General features: G+C 37.7%; 1 long non-coding RNA gene across 2 annotated transcripts in view; it reads left to right on the top strand.

The window, feature by feature from the left end:
* The window catches only part of LOC130542082 (uncharacterized), a 71,763-nt gene that overhangs the window by 18,902 nt on the left and 39,752 nt on the right, over positions 1-13,109 (top strand). Inside the window, exons 2-3 of one of the 2 annotated variants that reach the window (XR_008956376.1) lie at positions 2,752-2,840; positions 10,698-10,979. This is a non-coding gene — a long non-coding RNA (uncharacterized LOC130542082). Of the gene's footprint in view, positions 1-2,751; positions 2,841-10,697; positions 10,980-13,109 lie in introns of those variants that run through there. The other variant, XR_008956377.1, reaches the window with a different exon arrangement.

Genomic DNA, 13,109 nt, shown 5'->3' with positions numbered 1-13,109 from the left:
AAGCACCCAGCTAAGCCACTGTTATATGAGATAAATGTTTGTTGTTATTTTAACGCACTAAGTTTTGGAGAGGTGATTTGCTGAACACTAATACATACCTAATGCATTATGGCTCATTCAGATAGAAACACTGTCTTTTGCTTACACGGTACCCAGGAGCACAGGAATTCTGCTGTTTCATGAGGCACTTGGAGTATGGAAATTATGGTGGGGGTTGTCTATGTCCCTAGGGACTCCAACACACCATGTAATTATTCTTTCACTGGGATTGTACCTTCCACTTTCTGTGCTCCAGAAGCAAGGCCTAAGTTCCCCTTTTTCCCAAAAACAGACCTATTTGCAGAACCCCATCCTTCACTCACATCCTGGGGTATTTTGTTTCTGTCCTGGAGAAATCCTTATCCACCTTTATGGCTAACATAATATTTTATTCTTCAATCTTCTCATCATTTCCAGGACTCCTAGAATTAAAAGTCAAAAAACTTGCTGGCTTATCTGTTTTCAACCATGTTCTGATCCTTTCCCTGAGAGAGTGAACACATAGCTATCTCTTTGAATTTTGAGCGGTAGAGAAAGGAAAAAGAAAATGGAGGGAAGAAAAAATCATGGGTAAATATCTCAAAATATAGACTATTACAGTTATCAATATGCGTTGAGTGCTTATATGCACCAGACACTGTACTGAATGCTTTTAGATAATTTATCTCACTGAAACTTTACAGTAAACTGTAAAGTAAATCCTATTAATCATGCTCGTTTTATAAACAGGAGTTTCGGGTTTAGAGTTCAGACTTTCGATCATCACCGTGTAGTTTTCTAATGAGCATGAGAGAGGGTGGGTCTAAGGATGCTCACCTTCAGCTTCATTTGTTCACATAAATGTATGTATGCCAATCGTAACTAACATTTATCTGTTCATTAAAACATTTCTGACAGTTCTGACAGGCACTTCTACTCTATGCACTTGAAAATTTTAAAACTGCAGCTCTAAAATACTAACTCAGATAATTTCGTTTAGTTAACCAGCCACATGGTTAGAATAATTTAAAAGCAGGGTGGATGACTGTAGACAAGATAACAAAGAGGTTTGTTGGGGCGCCTGGGTGGCTTAGTCGGTTAAGCGTCTGCCTTTGGCTTCGTGATCTCAGGGTCCTGGGATGGAGCCTCACATCGGTCTCTCTGCTCAGCGGGAGCCTGCTTCTCCCTCTGCCTGCCGCTCCCCCTTATGCTCTCTCTGTCAAGTAAATAAATAATATCTGTAAAAACAAAGCAAAGCAAAAATAAACAGGTTTGTTATACCACACTAAACAAGATAAAAGGATTAAAACTGTCTCCTCACAATTGGAATCTTGTCCACAGATATGCTTTGTTTGGTGTAGGGTTTTTTGCGGGTTTTTTGTTTGTTTGTTTTATGTTTTTAATTTGAATACCTTTAAGCAGACAAACATCCTCCAGTTTCCTGTCTCCTCAGGGCCACCTCTTCATACTATATTTGACCTGACTAATCATGTAGTTAGGTTTCCTAACATTTGAATTTATTTCTTTTGCTACAACAACGGGGAGTTACTGGATAATATTTTACAGCAGATATAACATGAATGCATTTGTTCTTTTAGAGAAGACCATTTTGGCTTACTGTGGAGGATGAATGGTGAGGCCACATGGAAAGGGGGGACATGCAGTACAAGATTAAGAGACTTATTCAAGGAGCCAGGGCAGAGGGAAGAGTCATGATTCCCAGGTTCCCACCGGGTGAAGCATGGTGCCATTTACCCAAAATGGAGAAATCGGGTTTTACTCTGTACATTATATAAAGTCATAAGACTTAGGAAGTATTCCGGAACATTTGCAAAGAGTCCACAAAAAGGATATCAGGGATACCTAGGTGAAATTTACCAGGAGACTTTTTAGAAGTATCTCAAATATACCTATAAATAGGGTGACATATTTATGTCACAAATCAGGGTACAGGTCGGACATGTTGGAATGTACCAATGGTAACAATGAGATGCAATGTCTAAATTGGAAACTGTTTTGAAAAATCTGGTCACTGAATATAAGAATTACTTCATTGTCTCATTTGGGCTTCCTCCAATCAAAGTTCTTTCTGAATGAAAATATCGACAGCCATTAGAATGTACATGGTTAAATGATCATGTCTCAGGTACAGCTAGTCAGTCTGCAGCTATAGTTGTGCCCCTCCCCCCATTTGTGGCTTCAGTTACGCACAGTAAACTACAGTCCAGAACCAGATGATCCTATTGTCAGAAGGTCAGTAGCAGCCTAACACCGCTTCACAATGCCTGCATCATTCACCTCACTTCATCTCATTGTGGAGGTATTTTATCATCTCATCATCATGAGGAAAAGGGCCAATACAGCACAAGAAGATATTTTGAGAGAGAGAGACCACATTCACATAACTTTTATTACAGTATATGGTTATAATTGTTCTATCTTATTATTGTTGTTGCCAATCTCTTTCTGTGCCTAATTTACAGATTAAACTTTATCATAGGTATGTATATATAGGAAAAACAGTATGTATGGGCTTCAGTACTACCCAGAGTTTCAGGCATTCATTAGGGGTCTTAGGCCCTGCGGATAAGGAAGAGCTGTATTTCCTTATTCTCATCTCAAATAATAATTTAAATAATACTGTAAAAATCCTTTCTACCATACTTTTCCCCAGAGCTATAAGTGGGTAGCCCCATCAGCTGACTTGACTTTCTTTCCTCTCTTTTTCTCTAGCTCACATTCACTGGAGACATTAATGAGAAATATGTCTAAAAGACATGAAGCAGGAGAGACCTGGGTAAATCTTCAACCTGGATACTCAGGTACTAAGTAATCTTAAATCCACAGAAATTTCTTCTGTAATCTATAAAGTATCCAGCACTCAAAATACAAGGTAGATATAAGAAGGAAAACTACATTGTAGCAATGTCTCCCTGTTACTCTGTGCATATTAATATATTATAATTTTATAACTACTGTTAAACCTCATTTTACATTAGAAATAATTATGTCACAAACTTCCTCAAAACTTTAGAAATGCAATTAACCTACCAAAAATATTGAGTGAGATACTGTACAGAATATAAGGATGTGTAAGACATGATTTCTTCTAGGAGTTTAATAGTTAATAGAGGAAATAAGACACATTTATGAAAAAATAATAACATAAACTACTATCTGGTGTCAAACAGTTCTAATGATAAGTACACACTTTACAAATAGCATGACAAATAGTATAAATGATAAGGAAATAATATATTTTTTAATCAAAGGGGCCCAAGCAGTATTTGTCAATAACATGAACTTAAGCTTTGTACAGTGAATACATGCTAATACTCAGGAATGCTTTACTAGTCAGTATAATAATGTGTTTGTGATATTCAAGTAAAGACAATGTAAGGTAGTCTCATTTTTTTAAAAAAATCAAATGCTGTATTACCAAATTCTAGATCAAAAAGTAATCATTTCGTAAGAGTCAAATACTGCTCACATTAAAGTCTTTTCTAAATTATGGATGATAGATTTTAAAGATATCAAACACATTGTTTTTAGCATTACAGCTTTTATAATAACTTGTATTTTTTTCTTATTTCAAAAGTAATAAATGTTCAAGCAGAAAATTTATGTAAAAATAAGCAAAAAATAGTAATGTTTTAACATTATAAATATTTTGACTGCTAATGGTAGATTAGGTTATTTGAACTAATCTTCCTTATAAAAATCACTAAAAATGCTAGAAAAATATAAAGAAATAGTTTAAAAGCATTGAAGATCTGGGAAAACTGAAACTCAGAGAGGTTAGTGAGCACAGAATCCAATTGCTAAAAACACCTGCTAATACCTAGCAAATTTCAACTTTCACTTTAATAGCCTTATGGGGCCAAGGGCACAGAAATCAAAATGCTTGGCCCACACATCACAGAGTCAGTAGGCAATATGGACTCACACAGTTAGTTAAAACTCAGAAAGAATACACCTTTGTGGGAAAGGTAAACTGGAGATAAACCAGTGCTCAGTACACCAGCTCGGGAGACTTCTGTCCTAGTATTTCAACTTACAACAGTACAGATTTATAATGTTCTTCTGTTTGTACAAAGGTAATTAGTTCTGGCACTTAAATCAGCCTGTCAACACTTAAATCTGACATGTCAATGTATATAACTTAAGGAAATGAAAACAACCTTAAACACTGAGAAGAGAACCGATAATTAGACCCCTGTATCTGTTAGGAACAACTTCAGCTGTGAGTGAAAGACCCCAGTGACAGTAGCTTAAACAAGATAGTCTTTTGCTTCTTTCTCCCGTAAAAGTCTGGAGGTAAGGTGGTCCAGGCTGTTGTAGCTCCAGTCCCAAGATCACTTCATGTTCCAGCTGGACTACTGTGGCCATCACAACCATATTCTAGTCTGTCTGGAGAAGGAAAAGAAGAATCAAGGGCAAAGGATACATGCCAGCTATCTTTTAAAGAAGGTTTCAGTGCCATACTTTGCTTACCTAGAAGAAAGAGAAAAGTAGCCCCTGACATCCAGGAGCTGCTCTGGTGCCCATAGCTAGGCCTTCGTATTCTGTTAAGTACATGCAATTTCAAAGAACACCAACATCAGACAAGGCCATAAAAACAAGACTACTCCATAATTATGCCTGAACACAGACAAAAATAATGAACATCGTCCAAACCGCAAAGTGACCAGACATCTCCCTATTCTGCCTAATATGAACGACTGCTGCTTTGTTACCAATTACAGCTTTGGTTGTGTTTCTTTCCTCCTGATAATATTTTAAGATACCTAATTATAGAATTGCCCCCTGCTTCCTGACAGCATGCAATCCAGAGTAAAGCCCTGCTTCTTCAACCCGTCCTAAAATGGCCTAATAAAAGCCAAATTCTATACTAAAGTCTCCCTAACACCCTCTTGCTGAGATACCTATGGTTCCCTATGGTGTGCATTCTTCCTCCTTGCAATGAGCAATAAACCCAATTTGTTCAACTACTGGCTTATTCCTATGGTCTTTGAATGAAGGTCATGGACACCAGTTATTGGCAATAAATTAGTTGTAGGACAACATTCATTTGTGGGGTTGCTAAGAAGTGTAGTCTTTTCTTTGGGCCACCATGTGCTCAGTGAAAATTGGGGTCTCTGTTGCCATAGGAAAGAGAGAGAATAGATACAGGGACTAACAAACTGTCTTTTCCATGGTCTCTAAACTTAAAAAGCCTAAAGGCTTCTCTAATGTCACTGTCCAAAATAAATGTGTGCTAAAAAGCCAGAAGATGTCTTCAGAAAACAGGCCATGTAATTGGCATGAGATGAAGAAGCCAAGTTGTAGACTCAGTCTCTCAAAAAAGGGAAAGATGTCTCGGGTGAGAAAAGCAGACTTTACAAAGGAGGGCAGGCCAGGTACAAAACAGAAATCAGTTGGACCAGAACCAAATTCAAAGAGTACACTGCAGAATAAGACATCCTCTGTAAGCTCCATTCTAACAGGAGAAAAACAAAGTAATAAAAAATTACGATTGTTGATGATAAACGTTGACTACTGCTAACTCCAGGGTACTATGTAAGCAAAAACAGAAAGGGCTTGGTTCTGTCTGGGAAACAGGAGAAATCTCAGTGCTAGCCTCACAGAGGAGGTAGTATTTTAGCTGCATTTTGAAGAGCGGGGAGGAGTCTGGTAACAATACAAGTTTTAGGGAAACAATAATAAATGAATGGATTTTTCTGCATTGGGTATAATACGGTTCATCATTTATTGGGGAAAAAATATGCTGCCAATGTGATGAGGTTTTAAAATTAGAGTTAGGAAGATAGTTGGTTTTAGTGTTGTCTAGATTTTCCTGTTGAGGGGGCGCCTCGCTGGTCCAGGGAGTAGAGCATGTGACTCTTGATCTGGGGATCATGAGTTCAAGCCCCACGTTGAGCATAGAGCCTACTTTTTAAAAAAATGAAAAATAAAATAAAATAAAAACGAGCAGCTTAAAAAAAGAAAATGATTTTCCTTTTGAGAAGTTGCTTATGATGTCCTTTGGCCAGCTCTTTGTGTTTCTGTTTGCTTAGTGTTCTCGATTTTTTTTCTCAAAGCAAAACAAATATTCCTAGGTTCATTGCTTAAACAAACAAAAAATCATTGTAATAAAGTTAGCTTCATAGATGTTTCTTCAAAGATGCTTGTTAAAGTCCCTTCAAAGAAAGGATCCTGGGGCACCTGGGTGTCTCAGTTGGTTAAACATCCAACTCTTGTTTTTGGCTCAGGTCATGGTCTCAGGGTCCTGGGATCCAGCCCCACATAGAGCTCCCCACTCAGTGGGGAAACTGCTTCCCCTCTCTCTCGCTCCCTGTGCTGCTCATGTACTCTCTATCTCCGTCTTTCTCTCTTAAGTCTCTCTAAAATAAATAAAATAAATAAATTTTTAGGTTGTTTTTTTTTAAGATTTTATTTATTTATTTGACAGACAGCACAAGCATGGGGAGTGGCAGAGGGAGAGGGAGAAGCAGGCTCCCCACTGGGCAGGGAGCCCAAAGTGGGACTCCATCCCAGGACCCTGGGATCATGATCTGACCCCCAAGGCAGACACTTAACTGACTGAGCCACCCAGGCACCCCTAAATAAATACATGAAAGAAAGAAAGAAAGAAAGAAAGAAAGAAAGAAAGAAAGAAAGAAAGAAAGAAAGAAAGAAAGAATCCCATGGTCTAATGAAGGTATTCCTCACCTTCTGATTTCTTGCAGACCAAAATAAGGCAGGGGCAATGACGAAGTAGGAAGAGAACATGGCCTCTTTCACAGTGTAGGTCTACCACTAAGTACAATGGTAGATGAGTAATTTCGGTAGCTTTTTGAATAATAATAGTAGCTGACATTTTTTGATCTTCCATAGACTGTTGCATCTAGGCCTCCAAACAACTCTATGAATTAGTTATCTTTTATTTTAATTTTACAAATGCTCAAAGTTATACAGCATGTAATTGGCAGAGTTGATACTTGAGCACAGACATTTAAATTTTAGAATCTGAACTCTTAACCGCAAGGCCACGATGCCTCCAATTATAGCATATAATAAATAATACACTGGCATATTATTTGAAAGTAAGCAAAAGATTGAGTATTTGAGTATGGTATTTGAGGACAATAAAAAGAAAGAATTCAACTATTTAGAGCAACTACTATATGCCAGGCCCTATACTGGGCGCTTTACTTTTATTATCTCATTTAATCCTCACACACCTACTATGAAGTACATAATATTTTTTTATTTTCCATTTTATAGATCAGGAAACTGAGGTTCAAAGAGCTTAGGTAACTTATACAAAGTAACTTTAGTTCTATTTGAAAGTAAAGTTCATGCTCTTAATTACCTGAAAGTGTTGGCTATATAATCATGGTTATGTTAAAACACTTTCGAAGATGTATGCTACTTTTGGTAAGAATGTTCTAAGTTGAGTCACTTCTAGTTTTCTGCATTTTTTATTTTATTCAAAATATATTTTCAGTTGCTGATCAGGTTTATTATATTGCCCAAACATATCATTTAGAGAATTGGAAAAGAATTTTAGTATTGGAATAAAATGTAATAAAAACAATTACCATATTTGCTTTAAAATTATCACATACTATAAGATATTATCAATCTAAATATAAATGATTTTTAATTAAATGCTTTTTTGTATGATTCGCTATATTGTTTCAGTTAATGAGGTTATAGAATTCATAGAATTTTAAAAATTCAGAATTTATTATCTGAAATTGTATTCAAAAGTCAGTCGATAACCATGACCCAGTAATTAGTGTTTTCTCATCTGAATTTTGAATGTCACAAAATATTAGGGGTGCCTGGATGGCTCAGTCGGTTAAGCATCTGACTCTTGATTTTCCCTCAGGTCATGATCTCAGAGTCGTGAGATCAAGCCCCGAGTTGGGCTCTACACTGGGAATGAAGCCTGCTTAAGATTCTCTCTCTCCCTCTTCCTCAGCCCCTCCCCCCCAAAAACAGAATATCACAAAAGAATCTAAAAGTTGGACTAGACTTTTTAAACGATGTAGTCCAACCTTCTCATTTTCCAGATGAGGACACTAGGGTGTCAAGAGGTTAAAATGATTTGCCCAATATGACAAAACAAGCTACACCGAGGAGTGTCTGGAGGCCTTGCTACTACTTACCTGCCCTTACTGCCAGCCACCTTAAATGAACTATCTAAATAGAAATGTGTTTGCTACACTACAGAATTTGAAGACCCTGAAATCTATTGGAATTCCCCCAAATCACCTTGAATTTACTTAAAACCTGGGTTTGCTGTACACTCATGAATCAAACTGCTGCCCTTGTACCTCTATTTTCTGTATCAGTTCTGGAGTTGTCACTGTGTTAAAGGCACAGTTTCTCTGACTTTAAGTCCAGTTCCTTTCCCAGTGGTGTTATTACTGCATCCACTCACAACATACTTACAGTAATACTTACGTCGTGCTTACTCTGGCCAAGGGCTCTGTTAAGTGCTTTATGTATATTGACTTATTTCTTCTTTCCACGGACCCCACGATATCCCCATTTTATAGATGACAGAACAGGCAGAGAGAAATGGAGAATCCTGTAAGTTTTAAGTGAGAAAGCTAGCTATTAAAATGCAGGCAGTCTGCATCCATGCACTGTGCTCCTAACCACTATACAAATACCTTGTACAACATAACATTCACACGTCTCTCCAGAAAATTTTTAAATATCTATCCTCAGAATTTTTTGCATACATGTATTCCTTTGATCCATAGTTAACTCTTTTGTTTTAGGCAAAAGAGTTAACTTTATTAGTGTTTTAATCCCCTTGGATTATGCCAGTGGTTTTACACTGTCTAGATAAATTTTCAATTAACAAAATAGCTAAAGTAAAATATGCTCATTTTAAAATAACTTAAACTACATAAAGAGTGAAAATCTCCCTAAGCTGCCCGTCCAGTTCTGTTCTAATTTGATTTTTCCAGATACTTTTCAATCTATTTCAAAGATACATTCATAAGTGTTATACATATACATATATGTATATATCTATATGTGTACATATGTGTATAGACACATATATGCACACATCTGTGTGTATAAAACTCCTACATTTTTCAACATATGTAAATCTACATCTTTTAAAAAGAATTTTAAATTTAATCAGTGAATACCTGCATGCCATTTGAAATCAAACAGTGGGGAGTTTTAAAATAGTTACCTCTAAAATCACTCAACATGCTTACAATGCTATTTCTTTTTTTTTTAATAATAATTTTTATTTTGTTATGTTAGTCACCATACAGTATATCCTTAGTTTTTGATGTAATGTTCCATGATTCATTATTTGTGTGTAACACCCAGGGCACCATGCAATATGTGCCCTCCTTAATACCCATCACCGGCCTATCCCAATCCCCCACCCCCCTCCCCTCCGAAGCCCTCAGTTTGTTTCCCAGAGTCCACAGTCTCTCACCGTTCATTCCCCCTTCTGTTTACCCCCCTTCATTCTTCCCTTCCTTCTCCTACCGATCTTCCTATTTCTTATGTTCCATAAATGAGTGAAACCATATGATAGTTATCTTTCTCTGCTTGACTTAATCTCCTCCAGTCCCGTCCATGTTGCTGCAAATGTTGGGTAATCATTCCTTCTGATGGCTGAGTAATATTCTGTTGTATATATGGACCGTGTCTTCTTAATCCAGTCATCTGTTGAAGGGCATCTCGGCTCCTTCCACAATTTAGCTATTGTGGACAATGCTGCTATGAACATTGGGGTGCATATGGCCCTTCTCCTCACTATGTCTGTATCTTTGGGGTAAATACCCAGTAGTGCAATTGCTGGATCATAGGGTAGCTCAATTTTTAACTTTTTAAGGGACCTCCACACTGTTTTCCAAAGTGGCTGTACCAACTTGCATTCCCACCAACAGTGTAAGAGGGATCCCCTTTCTCCACATCCTCTCCAACATTTGTTGTTTCCTGCCTTGTCAATTTTTGCCTTTCTGACTGGCGTAAGGTGGTATCTCAATGTGGTTTTGATTTGAATTTCCCTGATGGCTAATGATTTTGAACATTTCTTAATTTATCAATTTAAGGCTTTGTATTAGTTATCTATTGCTGTGTGACAAATGACCCAAAACTTAATGACTTAAGACAACACACCTTTATTATCTCACAGTTTCTGGGTTAGTAATTTGAACATGGCATGAATAGGTGATTCTGGCTCAAGGTCTCTTGAGATTGCAGATGAGCTCTCAGCCTGGTCTGCAGGCTTGATGAGGGGTGAGGCCTCAAGATGGCTCATGGAATGAGACACTGGTTCCCTCTCCTCCATCTTCTTTAGAAATTTGTTAAAATGTCTTGCTTCTGCTTCTGATTTTCTATTGTCTTTGTCACGATGGGTTTATATGCTGTTTTATTCCTTTGCTATCATTTACTTTTATTTTTTTAAGATTTTATTTATTTGAGAGAGAGAGTGGGCCCTCAGACGATTGGGGGGAGGGGCAGAGAGAGAAGCAGACTCCCCGCTGAGCAGGGAGCCAAGTGCAGAGCTCCATGGTAGGACCCTGAGATCAAGACCTGAGCTGAAGGCAGATGCTTAACTGACTGAGCCACCCAGGTCCCCCCTTTGCTATCATTAAAATGAGGTTTAGTGTAATCAATGCATCATCTTTTTTTTTTTTTTTTTTAAGATTTTATTTATTTGTGAGAGAGACGGAGAAAGAGAGAGCACAAGCCTGGTGAGCTGCAGCAGAAGGAGAAGCAGACTCCCTGCTCAGCAAGGAGCCCATTGCTGGATTCAGTCCCAGGACCCTGGGATCATGACCTGAGCCGAAGGCAGATGCTTAACCGACTGAGCCACCCAGGTGTCCCTCAATGCATCATCTTTAACTGGAAGACCACCTCATTCCATTTAAAGGCTGCACAGTATTTCATAATATGGATGTACCATAACATGTCTAATCATACTCTTATAGAAAGATGTTTGGATCTTTCCTTTTTCATTTAGATCATCCTTGCTTATAGATCTTTGAATATATGTAAAAGTGTTTCTGTAGGATAAATTTCTATAATTTATTATCTTAAAGGATATTTGAATTTATTTTTAAAGATTCCACTAAGGGGTGTCTGGCTGACTCCGTCGGTAGTGCATGCAACTCTTGATCTCAGGGTCGTGAGTTTGAGCCCTGTATTGGTTACGGAGCCTACTTTGGGGGGCGGGGCACCTGGGTGACTCAGTCAGTTAAGTGTCTGCCTTCGGTCCAGGTCACGATCCTGGAGTCCTAGGATCTAGCCCCGCACTGGGCTCCCTGCTCAGCAGGGAGTCTGCTTCTCCCTCTGCCCCTACCCCTGCTCATGCTCTCTCTCTCTTTCACTCTCTTTCTCAAATAAATAAATAAAATCTTTAAAAAAAAATTTTTTTTTTAATTAAAGGTACCACTAAATTGCCTTTCACAAAGCTATGCCAGTTTATCCTGAAATTTAATTTTGGTCATAGTTCATACATAAACATTCATATATCCCAGGACTAAGCAAGAATTCCTCCGTGTTATATCCTGTTCATGAAAGAGTGGGAGGAAAAGAATATATAAGGTGTTTCCACAGCATAATGACAATTCCATCTTTAGCCTATAAACAGGAAGTAGAACCAGGATAAAAACATGACTTCCTCCATTTTCAATGAGAAAAGCATAACAAACACCCTCTGCCCTCCGCATTCCCCCCCCAACAAAGAATCAAGCAGCTAAATAAACAGGCTGCCACCTATAGATAGCCACATTCACAAGTAAAATTAAGGTTGACATTTTAACCAGATGAAAGCCAGCCCCAAACAAAAATGGAATCTCTGTATATACAGAGCTATGCCACCGAGGCCACCTCAATTTATACGATAACTGCCTGAGTATCTGTGTGTAAAATGAGTTTTTTAAGTGGAACAATACATTACATTTACAAAGAGAGTTCAATTTTTAAATGATCTTTATGACAAATCAATCTTAATGTATTTTTTCATTCTGTAAACATCTGTTTTCTCATATAAATTCTGAATATGATCGTTTAATTAGAGTAATTGAGGTCTTTATTTTAAAATTAGCCAATTTGATTTAAACATTTTGAGAAACTACTGTTTTTCTGTTCTTGCTCACTGACAACAGTTGTTAGAGATACCTCTCCTCGCCGATTTAGGAACCCTCTATAGTACCTGGCACAGTCAAGAGCTTCAGAAAAATTCACCTTCTGACACAGACAAGGGTTTTTCTCTTAGTTTCTGAAGCACTGTCCTTATCTCCGTGTCTGTTAGCTTTGTGTGTTTCTGAATAGGAATTTTTCTTTCTTTCTTTTTTAAAAATGTTTTTAAATCAAAATTCAATTTAATTAACATATAGTGTATTATTAGTTTCAGAGGTAGAATTTAGTGATTCATATAATTTTTGCATTTAATACCCAGTTGTATATAATACGCAGTGCTCATTCCATCAAGTGCCCTCCTTAATGCCCATCACCCAGTTACCCCATCCCCCCACCCACCACCCCTCCAGCAACCCTCAGTTTGTTTGCTAGAGTTCAGCATCACTTATGGTTTGCCACCCTCTCAGTTTTCATCTTATTTTATTTTTCCTTCCCTTCCCCTATGTTCATCTGTTTTGTTTCTTAAATGCCACATATGAGTGAAATCATATGATATTTGTCTTTCTCCTATTTCACTTAGCATAATACCCTCTGGTTCCATCCACGTCGTTGCAAATGGCAAGATTTCATTCTTTTTGATGGCTGAGTTATAGTCCATATTTACTACACATATCTGAAAGTAAGGACTCCACCATTTAAGCATAATCACAAAATTATTATTACAGATCCAAAAACAACACACACACACACACACACACACACACACACACACACACACACACCCCACATCTTTATCCATTCATCTGTCGATGGACGTCTAGCTCCTTCCATATTTTGGCTATTGTGGACATTGCTGAGCAGAAGTTTTTCTGTCTCTGATGGCACCAGAACTGAGTTGGGGTGGGCTTTCTAAAGAAAGGTAAAAGCCAAAATGTCTCCAAAGACCACTGTTCTTATAATATTATAAGACTGTA

Source organism: Ursus arctos, unplaced genomic scaffold, assembly GCF_023065955.2.
Source record: "Ursus arctos isolate Adak ecotype North America unplaced genomic scaffold, UrsArc2.0 scaffold_3, whole genome shotgun sequence".
Lineage (NCBI taxonomy): Eukaryota > Metazoa > Chordata > Mammalia > Carnivora > Ursidae > Ursus > Ursus arctos.
The sequence above is the reverse complement of the archived record's forward strand: the minus strand, read 5'-3'. Positions and strand labels throughout refer to the sequence as shown.